At 44.4% G+C, this 20343-nt stretch overlaps 1 protein-coding gene across 3 annotated transcripts in view; it reads right to left on the reverse strand.

The window, feature by feature from the left end:
• Positions 1 to 2036: 2036 nt before the first annotated feature.
• The window catches only part of cdk14 (cyclin dependent kinase 14), a 150931-nt gene continuing 132624 nt past the window's right edge, over positions 2037 to 20343 (reverse strand). For all 3 annotated transcript variants that reach the window (XM_076041300.1, XM_076041302.1, XM_076041301.1), the window contains one exon: positions 2037 to 6474. The gene's annotated coding sequence lies outside the window, so the exon portion shown is untranslated. The remainder of the gene's footprint in view (positions 6475 to 20343) is intronic.

Consider the following 20343-nt stretch of genomic DNA (forward strand, 5'->3'; position numbering starts at 1 on the left):
GCTCCCTCAACGTGCCGCTGACGTCAAGGTAGGGTCCATTCCGCAGCACATCCGGCGAGACATTTCAAAATAAAGGCTCTTAGCTCGCGAACGCGTCGAAGCCCCGTCGGTCTTTACCGAGGCCTTTTGTACGTTTCACACTTGAACGTGAACGAACTGAAAACCTGCAGTTCGCCGAATGATGTTGATCTAGATAAATGGACGGGGGCAAGTTTCATAGTTATCTTTAGAGAAGCACGTTTCACCTTTGGAATGACAAGTAAAACACATTGCATGTGTTACGTTTCTTTAAAATATACTTGTGAATGTATTGCGTCCCCTCTCAGCTACAGACCTCAATACTATAAATATACATCAATATTTTTGCTATGCGGCGCCGAAAAAAAGACCCTCAGCTTGCTACTGCAAAAACAACCCAGTTTAACGACGTTTTACTTTGTTAATTTCCTGTTTGCCTCTGCTGTATTTCGGCAACCTCAACCCCCCCCCCCCCCCCCCCTCTCTCTCTCTCTCTCTCGCTCGCTCGCTCTCTCACCACCCTCCCCCTCTCTCCTCGGTGTTTCGCTGGATTACTGCAAAGGTTCACTTCAGTTCATCTAAACCGTGTTTCTGGTTTGAATGCAGGGTGCACGGTGACGCTCACCGATTTAAAGGGCCATTTCACCCCGTTAGGTTTGGCGAACAACCTCTTGATTTTTATGACTGTTGAATGTGAGTTTACATGTTGTTTCTAAATCAAAACAAATGAATCAGAGAGACACCTGACGAGAGTTGATACATTTGTCAGGTTGCGTAGAGGTTACTCAATGCAGGCAGTTCTTTTCTTCTTCTTCTTCTTCTTCTTCTTCTTCTTCTTCTTCTTCTCTAAATGTAAATCTGAGTTGAAGAGATTCATTTGCAAGTATTGCCGCCCGTTTTGCTGATAAAACACATTTCAAAGGTAACTTATCCCCAATATAACCAACATTTGCTTTGATACTATCTTAACTGTTCAAAGAGAATGGGGAGATACCTCATTCAAAAATGTAAATAAATTAAAACAAGCAAAACAAAAAACAAATATGCTTGCTATTGGCTATCATGCAAATAGGCCGTTATCTCCACCTCCGCTACACGGCAAAACATTTCTTTTTAAACCAGCAGTGTCTCTTTGGCCAAAAATGTGTGCACTTCACAGCCCTCCTAATTCTACTTTTACCAAATGTATCCCAAAGCTACCTCACAACAGCACTGTGATTTAAACCTTGTTCACAAAAGGGATGATTCTGTTTTGTTTTTTTTTCCTTTTTCTTAGAGCAGCTAAATATGGCAGTTTAAAAGGGTTCACGCAACGTCTTTATCCTTTCAGAAGCTGGAGACATCTGGGGTGTACATTACAGTGGTCCTAGGCTTGCTTAGAGGAGATATAGAGCAGACCTTAAAGGCAAATCTTTTGATTTAGCGGTCAATCTATACATCCCCATGGGTTGGGATGAGATTGTGCACTTCCTCTGATGGATGGCTGCGCTGGGTTTTTAAATCCAGGGCGAACAGCTGAGACATCCAGAGGGAGCTGAGGTTCACAACGTTGGAGAGACTCAATTGAGTTGGTTGACCTTTTGATCAGGAAGTCTCCTGTGCACCTTCTTCTGGAGGTATGTTTGGGGCACATCCATCCAGACCCGCAAATCGTTTGCGGTCCTCAAGTGGTTAGCTAAGCTAAGCTAGCTAGGCTAACCTTGGCCATAACCAGGGATGACAAAGCAATCACATTCTCATTTTTGCATCATGCAAAGTGTTCCTTTACGTGAACTACGTACAGAAAACTCAGGCAGAAATACTATTGTCTGCAGGCATTTGGTGCCATTACCTAATCATGAGATGAATTCTAGGTATTTAGTATTGTGCATGTAGGAATATTAAGTCTGTGCCACTGCTATTAAAAAAAACAAAAAACAAAAACAAAAAACAAATTCTACCTAATTTAACGTAATTTATTGGTCAAAACTTTTTGCTGATACACACATACACACACACACACACACACACACACACACTTTTCTGAAGCATTAATAAATTTTATTTCAGATAAAACAACATTGAACAACATTTACAGAAGGACATTACATCTTCCATAATAACATTACATACAGGTTGTAACAAATAATGCAACAGCTATTCTACTGTATACTAGATTGTTTTACTTGGTGAAGTGACTGACAACACTTCTGCTCTCCAAACTACTTGTGAAAATTATGTATTTTCAGTGCAGCATACAAAAAGAAAATCAATCAAACAAACAAACAAAACTAAACAAATGCGAGAAGCTTTGTTGAAAAAAACAAAAACAAAATGCAATCACAGGTTCATTGTTGAATGCAGCAAGGATGGCAAGGACCCAACCTGTATGCTGTCCAACTGATATCATCTCTGTCCACAAGATAAAGGATGCCAAAAAATAGATGCCTTCTATTTATATTCATCACACATGTCTACTCATATATGATTTCTCTTTAATAAGCATAAATGGGTAATTTGCAACCCTGTTTACTTCACACAAAGGGGTCCCATCACTTTTGCAATTTTTGTTCGACATTTCTTCCGATATTATCCCTCCCTCTCCCTCTCCCTCTCTCTCTGTTTTTTTGTCCTGTCACAGTGCTAAATGTGCAATTCCCCATCTTCTCTGGACCGCATTTGAAAGATATGAAGAACATTCAAGTTTATGCAGAGCGCCTCTGGGAACTCTGTCCCACGCAGCACCCCAGAAATTATATACGTCTTTCTACAAGGCTGCAGGCTGCCAAAGCTCCATGTACAGTATGTCTAGTGTGTTGAGGTGGGTGGGTGGGTGGGTGGGTGGGGGGGTGTCGGCAAAAAGACAGTGTGTGCCATGGCAAAGAGTGTGCACAAGGAAAAACATCCCAAAAATAATTATTCAGCTGCTAATACTGCCTGCAATCCCTTAAAGCCACGCGAGGCTGGGCATTCTTAGCACGGCTCGATGGTATTAACCCTCTTCTGTCACGCCGCTTACTGGCATTACCCACATCCTCTCCTCCCCCCTTTCTCTGCGCCTCGCAGTCGCAGCTTGGGGAGGACACTGGAAAGCGGCGCGATAACTTCAAGTGCAGCGTTTGCGCGAGCATTTCCTCTTCAATCTGCGGCGAGCATTGAACACCAGGGACGTATTTACATTTGTTGGGGGGGAGGAGGGGGGGGGGGGTCCGGTCTGCTATCTTTCGGCCAAAGCGAGGATATACACACACATGTACATTTAAATATTTATCATTAAGGTCAAAGCAAGTGCATTAAACGTGAGCGCAAAGGTTGGAATGGAGGGCAAAATTGAGTTGTTCTCTAAAGTGCATTTCTCGAAACGCATTTGGGGAGATTCGAGCCCACAGCTGAGTCAGTCCGCCTCAGAGCCACCTGTCAATGGTCAAAAAGTGGATCCTGAACGTGATTAGAGTCAAAGCACCGTAAATCTCTCTTTATTCGTTTTGCTCCTCAAAAGAATAGGTCTGGATACGTTCAAGTCTATCTTAAATCACGACGTCATCGACATCACTTGCGCAGTGGAAAGAGGTATCAGACGCAACCGTCATCGCTCGCTTTTGCAACAGATGTGAAGAAATAACAAAGCTGGCAGTCCTCTTCCTCTTTTTCTTTCTAAATACACTCTTTTTTTTTTTTTTTTTAAAACAGAAACAAATGTCCAGAAGTGTGGACGTGAATTTCAACTTCTCTTACAACAAAAAAAAAACAAAACTGTATGTGCAGGCCGGGCTGCTGTCCGATTCAATTGCTAATCAAACACAGAAATATGTTGTTAACACTGCTTTGGTTGGACATGTTGGTGATGATTTTGTCCAACCGACAACGTGACTGGCCAACTCATTTTACTGCGTCTTGTACCCTGACTTGACTGGCTATTGCACTTCACGTTGGCCCATTTGCCATGTACCATGTAGCTTTTGGTCTTCCAGCCATTTTCCCAACGTTCCCAAGTGCAATTTTCCAAAACGGACGACAGGGTTTGATGGAAATGCAGTTGGAGTACCATTGTAGAGTAACAGGTGGCAGTTGATGACAATTGTATGACATTTAGCGTCGAGTATTGCTTGTGTTTGTAGCTCTGCTTTGGTCCAATAGCTCTTTGTTGCACTTGCTGTCAATTAACTGGCCCAAAGGTTGGAACAAAACAGTTTGGCAGAGTCAGCCTAGTGAAAGTCTCAAACACATTTCCGCTAAGCACTGGGACTTTTTGGTACAGAATCTTTCCCGAAACTCAACTAATGAACATCTTGCGTGGGAGAGGGCAGGCGTGGTCACATTACCCATTAAGATAGACATGAAATAATCCCGACAAATTCTCAGACGAGCTGTCGAGCAAAAGATTGGACAGCTCATGTAGACGAAGGGGTAGCGGGTGTATTCTGCAGCTCATGCTGGATGATTGCGGGCAAGACACTAACATCAGCACTGTGCGTGTGCATGTATGTGTGTATGTTTTCAGAGGCAGTAAAGTGGCACATGTACCCACAGTTTCCAACTCTCCCGTGGAGCAGCCTCATTTCCACTGCGAGTCAACTGTTCGGGGGGCAGGGGGCGGGGGGGGGGGGGGGGGGGGGGAGAGTATCATTGTTGCTCATTCGGAACCAAAGATCGAAGAGGAAGCCATTGTATTGATAGTACTTCACAATTATCACCATACGTCAAAACAGTAATATTTAGATATTTTCCACACGAAACACCCAAAGAAAGATCGAAAACTATGCATAAACAACTCTGCGAGATGATACTGCATTATACAGCCACCCTCATTTTACAGGGATAAGGGGGCGGGGGGGGGTTGGGGGGAGTGGGGTGGACGGGTGGTCGCACGGGGGTGCACGCACCGGCGTCACTCGCCACCTAGAGGACCCACACTGCATGCACTACTGCGCTCGACGCCCGTCACATGCGCTTTGCTCGTTTCGCAGGACCTCTGACCGGTCGTGATATTGGCGGTCTGAATAAAAACAAGTTACGGCGATCAATACGGATGATCAGCTCCTGTCAGAATATTGCAGGTGACCACATGGCGTCAGGTAAGTCAGGGATTGTCGAGGGCCGGACTTCACCGCAAGGCCACCCCGCCCATTGCCTCGTCGTTGTTTCAACCTTTCACACATTAGCTAATGGATGGAAGCACTAATGCTGAGCTATTGCCTATGGATTTTTATACACACATGCATGCACGCACTCTCATGCACCAGCACGCGCGCACAGCCGCACTTGTGAGGAACCTCCATCGACGCTAAACATCTCCCGGATCTTAGCCGTGACCGAGGCCATCCAATAACCCTCCGACTGGAAATAAACCTCGGAGCCCTCCAAGAGTCCTTTGAAGAGCCAAGCCCGCTAAAACGTTGTTGCTCTCGCAAAATTGAAGCGTAAAATTAAAGGTTCTCACAATGACAGCTGTACCCCGTGCCCACTCACACGTACAGTATTGCGTTTGTATTGTTATGCGCACTGGTTCGGCGCTGTCCCTGTTATGCAATGCGTGTGCCGTCAGTACCGCCGCTATAAAAAAACTCCTCCTAGCGGTGCCCCACTGGTTCTGTTACGGTGGTCCGCTTGGAAAAACAAAAGGAGCGTCCCCCTTTTTTTTTTTTTTTTTTTCCGCCGTCCTGTTTTTCTGCAACTGGGGCTGATGTTTCAAGATTTCAAGACGTAAACTTAAAAAAATTTTGATAATAAAATTTGATATTAAAACAAACAAAACACTTGCTGATCGGAGCTACAGTCCAGACGTCCAATATGGCTGCCAGTTACACCAACTTATTTTTCGGTCTGCGGTACCATAAATCAGAGCTGGCAAGGAAGAGACGGATGGCTAATTGTTTAACTCATTTGTTAGTTTTCTTTTTCTTTTTTTTTCCTTTTTTTTACGTTAAAGATCACTGCATTTGTTTTGGTTTTTATACATTGCTGTTACTTTTGCGAATACGCATGTTAGCTATATGTGTTTGCTGAGTTTACGTGTGTCTTGGCGAGAAAAGCAGTACTGTGATGAGACGGTGATAAAATAGTCCATTATATAGTTTCTAGATGTCTATATCGTACATACAAATATACATTCTTAAATAGGAGGAGTTACAAACACAAAACACAATATGCACCAAGAGTAAAGTCCTTTTGTTTATACTTGTGACAATGATATATGAGTTATTGGAACGTTATAAAAAGTAAACAACGTTTTGCAAATGATAGCTCGAAATCTTAGGTTCCTTCCGCCACCAAGCGCGCGCGCATCTGCGGCAGTCTTCAGTGCTCACTCTCTCGCATGCGCGCGCGCACGCGAGCAAACACACACACACAACTGTGCGCCTTTTGCACACACACGTTGATAAAGTAATAAATAAAAAGAACTGGGGCTCTTTCACTCGTCTGGATCTTCCGCGTCAGCATCTTTTGTTACGTCTTCTCTTCTTCCACAACAGCCGCCTGAAACACATAGAAAACACAACAGGTACTTCCGTTAGAGACGTGGTCCATCAGCTGTCATTGGATGGTTATAAACTCTTACACTCTCTCAGTGGAGAGATAAGAAACTTAAATGTGAAGTGTGTATTATTTGGGGATTTTGAAGGAGAAACGGCGACGTGAAAGTGGTTATGGTTTAGATTGCAGCGCTCTTTAACTTTACTCCCCTTTGAGACTCTGTACCCTCCCTCTCCTGAACTTGCCAGCGAACTATGGTGTATCCTTGATCTATGTGTGTTCTTACATACATAGAAGAACTATTCTAAGGATAGGAAAACCAAATTACCGTTATTGTACTGTGTGTATGCACTTGTATTTATGTGTTTATGGACTGTATGTTAACCTTTTACCAATATAAAAATCATACATTTTGCCAAATATTACACACCAGACCTTTAACGCAAGACACTGTGAGACTCAGTTTTGCATCATCATGAAAATCATCAGAAATGGACACAGTAAAAAGCAAATGCGCAGTAAAATGTCCCATCAGATATGATGTGACGTATCAAATGATACGCTTTACACAGCCTCATTAATCAGCATTAAATGGTGGAGACGCGGCACTAACACTTCTTATTTTTTCATTTTCAAAGCCAGTTTCTGAAATTTTCCTTTTAGATTTGCAACCACAGTGGCAAATGAGACATTGATCGAAAGGAAGGTGGTAGCCCGCTTGTCTTAGATGGAAATCAATACATCTGGCAGCACTCGGCTGACCTGGACATCAAAGTGTTAAAAGGTACCTGTCCACCACTCTCTATCTCTATTAAACGAAAAAAGAATGGTGCAACTGAAACATTGAAGCGGAAGCTATGAAGTTCAGGGAAAAACACACACACACGCTCAAACGGAAGCTAAGCTAAGGAGTGTATAGTGAAAGGTGACCAAGAGGGAGTAGAACAGGAAAAAGAGAGTTCAGGTTGGAAACAAAAGACTGGAGGATGCTGAGCATGAGGGAATAGGATGTGAGGGTGAATTTAGTTCAAGCGAAAGATGGCGAGGAGGAAGCTTAAGAACAGGCGGAGGAACGGAGGTGCTGAGAAACAAAGGTGTAGTTGACCACTGAATAATGCATCGCCTCTCTTAGGTCCCTCTGCACCACATAGTACCAAATACAATACAATCCTCATCATTAAAAACAAAAACCAAAAAAAAAAAAAAATCCCAAAATGTGGAACAAAAAATTGGGAAGGAAATGAAAAAGAAGAAGATAGAAGTTGTCTACAGCCATTGCTCCACTTTACAAGGCCAGCAAGGTGATAATCATCCTATTGAGATTTGAGGCACCAAGAACAGTGGAAGTCTTTCTCTGTCTTTGGGATAAAGAAGTGGTTAAATTCAATGCATGTGGTGTGTGTGTGTGTGTGTGTGTGTGCGTGTGTGCGTGTGTGCGAGACAAACGACAGAGAGTGCGTGTGGGACCAGGGTTCCACTTGGAAAGCAGATGGAGCTGGTGGGTGTGTTTTGTGTAGGGGATTTAGCAGGCGTGGCCAGCTGCTAGCTGTCCTCTGATAGAGTGGGGAGCCCCAACCCCCTGACAACCCCCCCCACCACACACACACACACACACACACACACACACACCCACCCACACACACACACACACACACACACACAACTGTGATGCCACAGCAGAAGGGAAACTCAAACAGGCAATGGGACAGTGAGAAGAACATAAAGCCGTGTCCAGAAATGTGCATTTCTGAAGCTGGAAAAGGATGTGATTGATAATTGATGGCTATGCTAAGACTTTGCAAGTCATGAAAGGAGAGTGACTGGTTTGGTTGTTTATTTTTTTTTTTCTTCCTTTCCCGTCTCACTCTTTTAAGCTGATAGAAGAGAAAAACACCATTTTCAACATTTTGTCAAAATAGACAGTTGTGGATTTTTTTTTTTTTTTTTTTGGACACCCTTAAAATTTCCCTCAATCCCAAATTTTTGTTATTAAATGTTTGCCAAGGAATGTTTTGACTGCACATAAATAAATGGAAATGTAGTTTTCTTGTAGTTGCTGCAACGTCCAGTTCTGAGCAGGACGGAACACTGCAGCTACATGTGGGTAACTGTCGGAGCGAATGTCAGGGCAGCTACATTTTCTTTTGGACATGGCTCGTGTCCCAGACAACAGCTTGTCACACTTCACTGAGAACACACAACACAACACAACACGAGTCCCACAGGTCCTTAATGCTGCCCTTGTGCTTCAAATGACATTAATCAGTACCTCAGAGAGCCTGATACACATTTTTTTTTTTCTCCCTACCTCCGCCATTTAGCCGCCTACCAGAGTCACATGACGGCAAAACCGTCCGCGTGCCGATTTTAATCATCGTACCAAGGACAGATTTAGAGAGGTTGAATCAGCAATTCTATCTCCTTCTTCTTCTTTTTTTGCATTCGGCTGCTACGTAGGTAGACGCAGACGCAGCGTTCCGAAGCTGTGGAAACGGTTTCCACATGCGAAATGAAATCTGACCGTCCATCGCACACTTTCCATGACAAACATCGGTCCCTCGACCGAGGAGGAAGTTGACAGCTGCAACATGAATTGACTTCATCTCGCGACTCGGCACTCTCTCTCCTCCTCGTCTGCCACCACCGTGCGCTGTCGTGTGAGTGCGCAGCTCCATATTTTCTTTCAAACCTCGCAAATCTGAAAACATTTTGTTCCTCAGAACTTCCACATCCCGATCCAGAAACATCTGAAACAAATATCAATTAAACAACAACAATTTAATCTACCCCTGTGATCTTTTATCGACTTTTCATCACATCCTGAATTCTTACCAAACCAAACCGAACTCGGGTGTCGCGCTCATCTGTTGCGAGTCTCTCTGACGGCTGGCTCGGAGCAGTGGCAGTGACGAAACGTCCCCGCCCCCTGATGGCCCCCAAAGCCCGGGGGGGGAAGGGGCTGGGGGGGGGGGGGGGGGAGGGGGTCACGGTATCTGACCCTCACCCCTGCAGGGAGGTCCCGTTATGTCTGATCCTGCTGCTTAATGAACTGAGTCGAGCTGCCCCCTCAGTGTCACCCACTGAACACCTCCAGCTGATGGTTTAACCCTCCTGTCACGTTTTGTTTCCTCAGGAACTGCAACGCCGCTCCAAAGTCAGTTCCACCCAGTGGACGTTTGATTATCCCCCCCAAAAAACGTCGTAAAACCAAGAAATCCCATTACAAATTCTTTATATCTCATTAATAATTCAATCAATATCCCTTTCAACCAACACTCAGTGAAATGGCGGTATTTACTTCACGCATCATAGTCCATTGAGGATAATTCAATTAATTCACAAAATAATACATGTTTAAACGTTCAATGTTCATTGAAAATACCGACATACATTATTTAATATGGGAGTGATGTTGATAAATTTGCATGACATGGTTCTTCTGTTTGGGGTCAAACTGTGAGGCTGTGGTTTTCAACTCAAAGTCAAAAATATCAAAGTCAAAGTTCAAGGGGCCTTTTATATCGTGAACAATACAACAGAATTGAAGCGCTGCTCCGTTAACTGCTACAGGTAACACGACACAACAATTATGCTACCCAATAATAAAAGATGCACAAATCAAAACTCAATCCGATCAGTAATATTGAGTAAGGACGTTGCACATAAAGAAGAGTCAGTTATATTGCACGCAGCATTGCACAGAAGGAGCACTTAGTGCTGTGTGTTATCTGAGACCATTCAGGTTGTGTGTTGCTGTTGGACAAAAAACAAACAAACAAACAAACTGTGATTGAATCTGGTGGTTTAGGTTTTGACTAACGCGAGAAAATAATAAAGAAGTACTGCTGGAATTCAAATTCACTTCTTTTTTCTTTCGAATGCCTCACTGGGACTCGGGGGACGGAAGTTTCCAGTGATTATCGGAGGAATGTGGTGTTCTGTCGGCGAGTCCACGATTAACAGGCAAAACAAAAAGTCCACTGTCTCCATCGTGTCCAAAATCATCAACGGCAGCGGCGGGGACGAGCCGGGCCTCGCTCCGTCTCGTGTAACTCCCGACACCCGGTGGTTTTCAGCAGCTCCGGCTCCGAGTGTTTTGACAGCCAGCGGTCTGTTTTGACAGTGGAGCCAAGACTTAATGTTTGACTTATTGAAGGTTGTTCATACAAAGACTATTCAAACTTAAATTAAAAGGAAGGGCCCTTTGCTTGCTTTGGTCCCGCAGGTAATCCAGCGTGAATTCATTGAACGTAGTGGGATAAGGACAGCTCTGGGTCTCGACATCTGCGGCACATGTGCAGAGCGTCGCAGCTGGGGCAAAATCCAAAGGAGCCCATGTGTGAAATCAAACTCAGGACAAAAAAACAAGTGGAATCCTATTAGGTGCAGAAGTGGTAGGAGTTCTCTATGAAGGGGGGGGGGGGAAGCTAAGCAGCTGTATATTACAACTGTTATTACTGTGACATTACACTCCCATAAACCTAAAATAACAAAACAAAATAATCTAATTGTTCCCTGCTTCACAAAATAATTCTTAGAAAAAAAAACCTGTGTAATTGAAGTTAATCTATGTTGATTTTTGTTTGTTTGTTTTGCACTCTTTCACCAACAAGACGTCCTACATGAGGCGTCTTCACACCTTGGAATTAACGCAAAAGGGTGAGCAAAAACGACGCATTGTGGGTTTACACAACCTGCTATGCACCAAACTTAAAGGTCCAGTGCGTAAAGTTTTAAGGAAGCCCGGTATTCCTTACCCTGCCTGACAGCGCGTTTCCTTTTTAGGCCACTGAAAAATGGCAGTGCAAGATGGCAGCTAACGAGGAGCAACCTCCTTACCGCTCTCTGTATATTCTTATACAAATATGATAACAGTTCTAAGGGTGGGGGAACCAAATTACTTTTTTTGTACTGTGAGTATACACTTTTATGAATGTATTTATGGACACTATCTTCAATGTTTACCTATGTAAAAATCACAAGTCAAACCAAATTTTACACACTGGACCTTTCAGTCCCGCAGCCAGCAGAAGAGCAGGTATTTCCCCTACAAGATGCATGGCGGAGACACAAAAGTGGGATTTCTTTTCATTTTATGAACTCAAATGCATTCGGTTTTGATGGTCCGGGTTGGGCAGCGGAACAAACATCAAACACTTTTGGTCAGATGTGGATTATTTCCAAGACCTTATAGTGGCCAAAAAAAAAAGTCCTTCATGCTCAATAAAAAAAACCCAAAAAACAAACATGGAAAACAACTCCGTCCAGAAAAGCATTTCGGAGTTTCACAAGAAGAGATCTAGCGGATCAATAAATCTAAAGCTCTCCGAGATATGGAAATACTTGAAACGGACACATGACGAAACAAAAGGACACTGATGCCATTGATTTCCCAAGCTGTCGGCGAGCGGCAACAAAGGCCGAGCGAGAGAGAGAGAGAGAGAGAGAGAAAGAGAGAGAGAGGGAGAGAGAGAGGATTTGTGGAGAGCTGGCATGGCGAGCAGCCGCTGCTCCTCGGGGGCCTCCTGTTTTTACGTTAGCAGGAGATTCCACAGGGGCTCTGCCCGTTGATCTTCACTTTGCCGCTTCGGCTGGGAAAGTTGTTTCAGCTCGACGCTCACGGCTCACAGCACTAACACGCTCGTGTGTGAATGGAGGCCGCGGAGGCAGAGCACCGAGTCGAGCTTCATCAGATCGTTTCCGAGGCATTTTTTCTTTTTTTTCTTTAAATGCGGATTTGAAGGTATTGCTAATGAATTTGTAAAGTTGGACGGGAATGAAAGCGAAAAGCGTGGAACAAAAGTGTTGGGCTGGTTCCTGCTTTTCTCTTCGTGGCTCCTCACTAAAGTGGCTGCGGAATATTCATATTCAGTTTGGTTGAAACAGTCAAATGATCCACAGCTCACCGAGCTCCCTTTTGTTCAAATATGCTTTAAACTTTTTTTGTGTGTAAAAAAAAGTTGTCAGTGCCAGACTCGGTGAATGTGAGGATTTAGAATATGCACAAAAACTCAATCCTGGACAAATCTACATGCACTGCTCTTTAAACCCAGATGACTCTCACTATGCTACACTTTCACATGTTTTCTATTAAGTCAAGTTGTGGCCAAAGACTCCACTCATAGTCACATTTCCTTCCAAAAATCAGGAGATCAATTGCACAACAGAAGTAATTCCACATTTTCCTCATCATTTAAAGAAATGGAGTTTCATCTGACCGACCACTCAGCCAAACCCTCTCGACCCCAGCACGTTGTTACGCCACCAAGTCCTGATCTCACCACTGCAGGTGCAACGTATTATCCACATATTCCTGCATGTCCTGTGGGTCACCGAGTTTAGAAAGCATCTCATTCACCCAACAGACCCTCCGACTACGTCATGACATTGTCCTTTCTGCTCCAGAAGGACACAAAGCAAAGGTCTGTCAAGAGTGACACAGCCGTTAATAAGTCATGTGCATGAAATGCTGGTCAGTTACTGGTGAGGCAGGCCAGAAAAAGCGAATCCTAGAACTAATCTGGACTGAGACAAATACATGTACATTGTAATTTTAAGTAACTTATGACTGCAGCGTCCATGTAAGTAAACATCAGCACACAATGGCATTATATTATTTACATGACTTGGTTGTACAGCACAGGCTAATTGTCACCCTTTGGATATTATCATATACTTATGTTCTTATGTGACTAGGCAGTGAATTGATTAAAGACTTTATTTTTTTAGAATCAGCGTGCCAGTATTAATGGAAAGTTTGATGTACTTTGCAGAATGTGGAATACAGCTGTATTTTCGTACATTTTTTTTTAAAAAGTCTTCACTTCTACACTTCTTTGCCGTTTTGGTTTAAAGTGCGCCCCCTACTGCTTGCGATCACACCACTGTCGTAAAAACGTACAGCTACTGCGAGTTGCAAAATTTCTTTTAAAAATGAAGCCTTCTTATTTCATGAGGACAAAATGCTCAAAAGGCATGGAAAAAAGGGCTGGAGGCAAGCAAGCCATCCTGATAGTAAGACGGTGGCTTTCAAACTTACATTGACTCGAGAAATGTTAGTTACAAGACACATTGACAGCATAACAAACCACAGGCGACGTTAGGGTCCCAATCAAGGGAGATGTAAAAAGGAAGAAACAATAAACTGCCATCTGTTTGGCTTTCAGTCATTGCCGGAGAGTCAAATTACTGCATTCCCTCGTGAAGTTCTAATTTACATCAGTGGATGCAGCAAAAGCGACTGCAGAGATGTAAATTATTATCAGTGAAAATGTCAGTGGGTGGCAACACACCTCAGCACCCTGACGGCACCTGCTGGAACGACATTGTCATGGGCCTCTGTCACAATGAATGTTTTATTCATCAGCTGATGACACTGACAGGCCAGAGCCTGTGTGTGATCACATCCCATCTCCATATCCATCGCCGCGCTTTGATGAAGCAGTGGGGGTGAGAAAGGCTGATCAATGCCGCTCCATACATTAATCTATTCCCCCACCACTACGCCTGTGTTTAGCTTCCACCTGCAGCTCCTCCAACCCCCCCCCCCCCCCCCCCATCCCTCCACCCAACTTGTATCTATCAATCAAAGGCATGGAAGATGATAAAACGAGGGATAAAAAAAAAAAAAGCACCATTCCGCATCATACGACGTGCATTGATCCCGGCATGTGCAGGCGTGAGACTCGGCTTCACGTATATATGTGTACACATCGATTTGACCAACGTCATGTTGCCGTGAGAAGGGCTACAATCCTGTCATATGGGGGGGGGGGGGGGGTGCTTACTACTTCGGCATCTTCCGCCTCGCCGTCATAGATATTCCGGGGGAAGCACCCGGCGCCTCCGCATGACCAGCTAAAACATTAAAGCCCGAACATTGTCGAAAACACTGCTGCAGTTTGATCTCTTTGACAGGCTATTTATATAGCCAGGCGTTAAGCCCTTCGCCCGAGCGAGCCTGGCGATGAAGACGTCAACACACACACGCGCACACCGCCGCTCGCCCTAATCTCCCCGCAGATAAATCTGTCATGAGAATGATAGAAGAAAAAGAGCAGATCTGTATTACTTTAAACGCCCGTTTCCCCCCCCCCCCCCCCCCCCGCATCATCTGCCGCCGTTGTCGCCGAGCATGTGGGCGCGAGCGCCGGGAGATTAACTTCTCGTATGTATGGTGGCGACAGGCCATGAAACAGCTGCGACGCATCAACGGGGAGGCGCAAACAAGGGGACGGGCCGCAACAAGTTCGATTAGTTATTGGGTTCAACGTAGAGGCGCTAACGTTATTCATGTAGGGATGTTTCCGCGCTAGCACGTAGCAAGATGTAGCGACTGCATTAGCTATTTGGTACTATTTTTAGTCACTGCTTGCTGTTGGCTTTGTGGATGAATTCATTCAAAAGCAAAATTGCTTGGTCGGCTATTTTTCCTTTTAACGGACTGTATTATCTAATAAATCATGCCAGAAACTGACACCAGTTGTCGGCATTAAACAGTGTACACCTTATTATGAAGTCGAGCTCAAACTCAACTAAACGTCTTTCTTAAAAAATAATAATTGCAGCATATTTAATTTTTTGGGCCGAACAAATGGACATTTCCCTTTAACGGCCCGCTGTTTCTTCCCCATCAACAGTTTTTTTGTGCGGATGAGGAGAATGCAGGAGGTAAGCAAACACTCTGGGGGAAGTTGGCGCGCTTTAAAATGACAGCATATGCCAGCAGACAGACTTAAGAGTTCTGTGCTGTGATTGGCTGTCTGCCGCTACCCTCCGTTTGGCCTCGCCGAACACACCGCCACCTTCCTCAACATCTATCCAAAGCGCTGAAACGAGCCGCCAGGCATGAGGAGCTCGGAGGAGTGTGAGATCGGGCGGTCGCGGTGGCTGCGGTGTCACTTTCCTGCAAAAGAGCAGCTTGTGTTGTCAGAGAGGGTGTAGCCGGCTCTGGACCTGGGAGGCCCTATCCAGTTCCAACCAACAGTACGCTGGGGAGCTCGCCTGACATTTGCATTGTTTGGCCGAGTTATTGTTCCTGTTCCCGACGCCTGACAAAACTCCACTTTGTCGCGTTCACAGTCGCTACTTGGACAATTTTGCAGAGACTTTCTTCCATTCGATGGCAAGGGAGCAGATTTTCGTAGCCATTTATTAAATGAAGCAAGAATACCGGTCACTAGGGATATCGTGTATCGGTACCGATACTCTGTGCTCGTATTAGTACCGATGCTGGTATTAGTATCAGTACAATACTGTACTCCAATTTAACACATAAGCCGCATTCACACCGCATTCACACTGCGCATCCAGATTGAAACCGGATGGCTCTTTTCTAGTCTGAACAGTCACAAATCACATACAATCCGATTTTTGCAAGACGGATTGAAAACTTTCGAGAGGCGGTTCTAAAAATCGGATTTGAATCAGATTCACCTGCGGTCTGAACGCGGCCATCAAACACGTGCCGATACCAGCTCTATATGTACGTACAGTATATGACAATTTGGTTAAATTTGTCTTCGTACTGTTGTGAGACTTATGACAGTCACCCACGTTCTGGAAAAATATGCTGAGGAATGTTGTTCAAATAACAGAACGGAACGGGGAAAATAAACCCCAAAGTAATTCTGTCATGTGTACTGGCCTGAGTACTCAGTATCGGTATCAGTCAGTACTGAAAGGCCTTCCCTGCTTGTCGCACATTCTCAAAATGTAATAAACCGAAAAAACACTCAAATCAACAACATCCAGTAGATGAGGGCAGTCATCATTCCGCCATCTCCCCCCCACCCCCCATTTAAGAGTTGATGAGCACGTACCAAATAAATGGTAAATGGGGCCATCTAAGCACGTTAGTCTTCTCCCATCACAGCGAAGCGCCTGCTGTTGGTGGCTGTGAAAGCTGCTTTATTGGGGCCCTAAACGGCTGCATTTAGTGAGGAAATCAGCTTGAACATACCATTCTATTTCTGTACGTTCTCCTCTCTCCTCCTAATGGGATTATAGGCAAATGGAGGCAGCCCGGGCATGGCTCATCGACAACATTTGGGCGTTTAGGATGTGGGAGAGAATGTTGAGTCGCTGCCTTCATCTGCATAAATTCATGCGCGCGTCTGTCTGCTCGCTCCCCCCCCCCCCCGCCTCTGTCGTCGCGTGTGCAATGGGTTTGTGGAGGAAAAAAAATTTAAAAAAATCCCACGGGGGGTTTTCAATCACACCATCAGCCAAATATCTTTCACCGAAGGCAATGCAGATTCTGTGACGTCTATGCAACAAATTTAGAGGCTGAGCTCTTTTCATTTTTTTTTTCCTTCTTTTTATCACTTTGCAACCTTGGCATGCTTGGATTTGACAATTTGTCATGCTGTAACCTTTGCCGCCGCCAGATGACCCATTAATCCCGCCACTGATGGGCATCAGCCTCATTGGCATCCATGTCCGGCTTGCTGACACTTCCCTTGAGTTTGTTTTTGGGCGAGCCTACAAGGGTTTGTTTACTGCACTTCTTTTTCTCCTGACTTTAGTTAAGTTGACACAAACACCCTGCACTTAAAGGTTGCTTTGTGCAACTGAGTGAGGGACTCTGGCTAAAAAGTATCCGAAGAGGTGTGACTGACCGTCACGACCATCGTTTGACGTCGCGATCACTGACCTGTTCCCATTCTGTCCACGAATCACTTGAACTGTATGTTCATAAATCGTCATATATTTCCTTGCAAGCGCACAAACCAGTTTGTCAAATCAGATCCGCTTGTCGGACCCTCGTCAAGAGAAACTTTTTTGGGACAACCACTCAGGTTAAAGTGCCAATGTAAAACTTGACTTGCTATGCTTATGAAATATTCACTATGTATATATATATATATATATATATATGTATATATATATATATATATATATATATATATATGTATAAAAAAAAAACTTCACAACTAAATCCAAAAACTCACAAGGTTCTAGAACAGGGGTGGGCAAACCTCTTGACTGGTGGGCCACAATAGATTCTAAAATTTGACAGAGGGGCCGGAGCAGGAGCAGATGGATGGAGTGTTTTGGTAAACCACCTCCTTGGAGAAAAAGGTATATCATGGGATGTAAAAACGTTCTTTAATGTCAACTGAAAATATGTGTTGTTGAAGCTCCCCGGTATTATTATTATTATTATTATTATTATTATTATTATTTATTAAAGTGACTCCTAAAAACACTGAAAAAATGGATGAAATACAGCTATTTTATGACTAACTTACTAATAATAACATTTTTTTTCAAGTTTGGCAGGCCAGATTAAAAAGCTTAATGGGCCGCATATGGCCCCCGGGCCGTAGTTTGCCCATGCCTGGTCTACACATCTGTAATTGGACTGAGCATCACTGACACTCCTGACATGAAGCAATGTCTTATCTCATCACTCTGATGTTCACCTCAAGAGAATCTCTGAGCCTTTCACTTTGATGCGAAACCACAATGCTGGAAGGAAGTTTACCTCGAAATGAACATGCAGTTGGTCGGTACAGTCGACTCGTTCCATTATTTTGCACTATGTCGTGCATGATTTACAGTCTACAATATTTACACGATACTTTCATCCATCAGCCACTCACATGATTGGGCGTCATGGGTTTTTTTTTTTTGCGTTGGAGAGAAAGCGCAATGCAGAAGAGAGTTGGGACGGTAGGTTCATTTTAGGGAAATGCGTTGCAAAACGTGGATTGTGAAACACGTAGTTGCACAATGACCATAAAAAAAAAAAAAATAATCACATGAAGTTGCGTAAAAGTGCATTACAGTAAAATAAAATCCCTTCCCTTTCTGCGAGAGAATTTCCATCGTTTTCACATGAAGAAATGTTGGAATCCTTAAAAGGGTGCACAATTAATAGGAAAATAAAAACACTGTAATGTTTGTTTTTAATGTTTTAATGTTTTGCCCTATTCTTCAGCCTTCATCAGAGTGTCACATGATGTTGGTATGTGATCAATAAACATCAGCTGATAAAGACCAGTCACACACCAACATCGTGTGACACTCTGATGAAGGCGGAAGAACATGCCGAAACATGTCAGGTAAATAAAAACCTTACAATCTATGTCTGAGATAAAGAACCGACGAGATAATTGCAAGAAAAGACAGAATTAACTTCACTTAGGATCATATTTTAGAGGGAGATTATTTTAGAGGACTTTAGCTCTAAAAAAAAAAGGACCCAGATGCTCACCAAATCCTTTGACCTCTGACCTCTGACCAGTCCAGATTATTCCGTCACAATTTTTTAATATTTGCGAAAATACCAACGAAAGTATTATATCCTTAATGGTAAAAAAAAAAAAAAAAAAGTTTACTTTTTACTAAAGTACTTTAACTTGAGTAAAGGAGTTGAATCAGTACTTTTACTTTTACTGGGGTATTTTTTTTTTGGGGGGGGGGACAAAAGTATCTGTGCTTTTACTGAAGTACAGAATGCAAATAGTTATGCCACCTCCATAGGCTTCTATAATGAAGAGCTGTTGGCGAATCCCCCCCAGGCTCACACAGGCTGAATCCCATGTTTGCGGCAGCCACGCGCCTCCTTTTATTACGCCCGCATCTGTATTTCTGATTGAACGGAGCGAACGGACTGAGCGGGAAGCGGGGAACGCTCGATCCTGGCAGCTCGACACCTTCATCCCGCAGGAGAGATGATTAAAGACGGGCTCTGCGGCGCTCTCCCGCGACTCCAGCCACGCAACCATTAGCGCATCCCCGCGCGTTTTCTTTCCCTTCTTCTCCCGCCCGACAACGAGGGGGGCAGCAGCAGCAGCAGCAGCAGCAGCAGCAGCAGCAGCAGCAGCAGCAGCAGCAGCAGCGCCAGGTGGATTTACATCGCACGCACCCCGCGCTTCCTCCGTCCTCATTAGATCCCTCTCAAGGAGAGACGTGCGAGTGAGCCGGGATGGGGATGGTCATTATAACACGCGGTGTAATTAGCCAGTCTAAAGCCCTCCTCCTCCCCCACCAGCTGTACATTCCATAATCCATATTCAAATGCAGCGCTGACACAGAAACAGCGCCGCGGAGACCACAGAAGCACCACCGGCGCTGTTCTTGCTCTCGGTCCCCCAGCCTTGGGGATGCGTTCTGCTCCCCCCCCCCACACACACACACATTTTAATTATTTTAATTTCCTTCCCCCTATTCATTTCAGAGGGAGCTGGAAGGGAGGGGAGGGAGCATCATTTAAATGACCGCTGGTTCGGATAACGAGCTCGCGCGAGAAAAACGCAACACAAACACGCAAACAAACCAAATGAGAGGCCGTAAAGCTGGTATTGATTCAAATCCTTGCCCCCCCCACCCCCCGCTCCCTACCCGTACAACCGCACAACAAACACAACGTTAGCACTGAGTCGGGGAAAGGGGTGGTGGGGGTGGGGTGGGGTGGGGGGGGATGCACGGAGGGATGCGATTCTTTTCCGAGTCCTTCATCCGTCGGCGTCACGAGGAGGAATAAAGGAAGAAGGAAAAAAAAAAAGATCCAGTTCAGCAGCACGTTGCTGCTGTTTGGCCTGCGGTTTACAATTCCGTGTGATGAAGATTTAGTTCAGCATCCCGCCCCACCAACTGCCCCCCCCCCCCCATCCCCACCCACTCTGGAGAACACTATTGTCAAGTGTATTAATTAGCCTATTTTGTATAAGTATAACGATCTGCATAGTTTAGTTAATTTACGAGGCATGCATAAGAATGATGGAGGGGGATTGCAGAGGAGGAAATCTGCTCGGGAAAATTTGTTTCATATTTACATAATTATTTAGAAGCTCCTGCTGATGCTGAAACTGGAAATTTTTTCCCGGGCTCTAATTTATTCCAAAAGGCTTGTGTTTGCTCAAG

The sequence above is a fragment of the Nelusetta ayraudi genome, unplaced genomic scaffold (assembly GCF_046127955.1).
Source record: "Nelusetta ayraudi isolate G7.1 ecotype Tasmania unplaced genomic scaffold, CSIRO-AGI_Nayr_v1 ptg000063l, whole genome shotgun sequence".
In the NCBI taxonomy this organism is placed as follows: domain Eukaryota; kingdom Metazoa; phylum Chordata; class Actinopteri; order Tetraodontiformes; family Monacanthidae; genus Nelusetta; species Nelusetta ayraudi.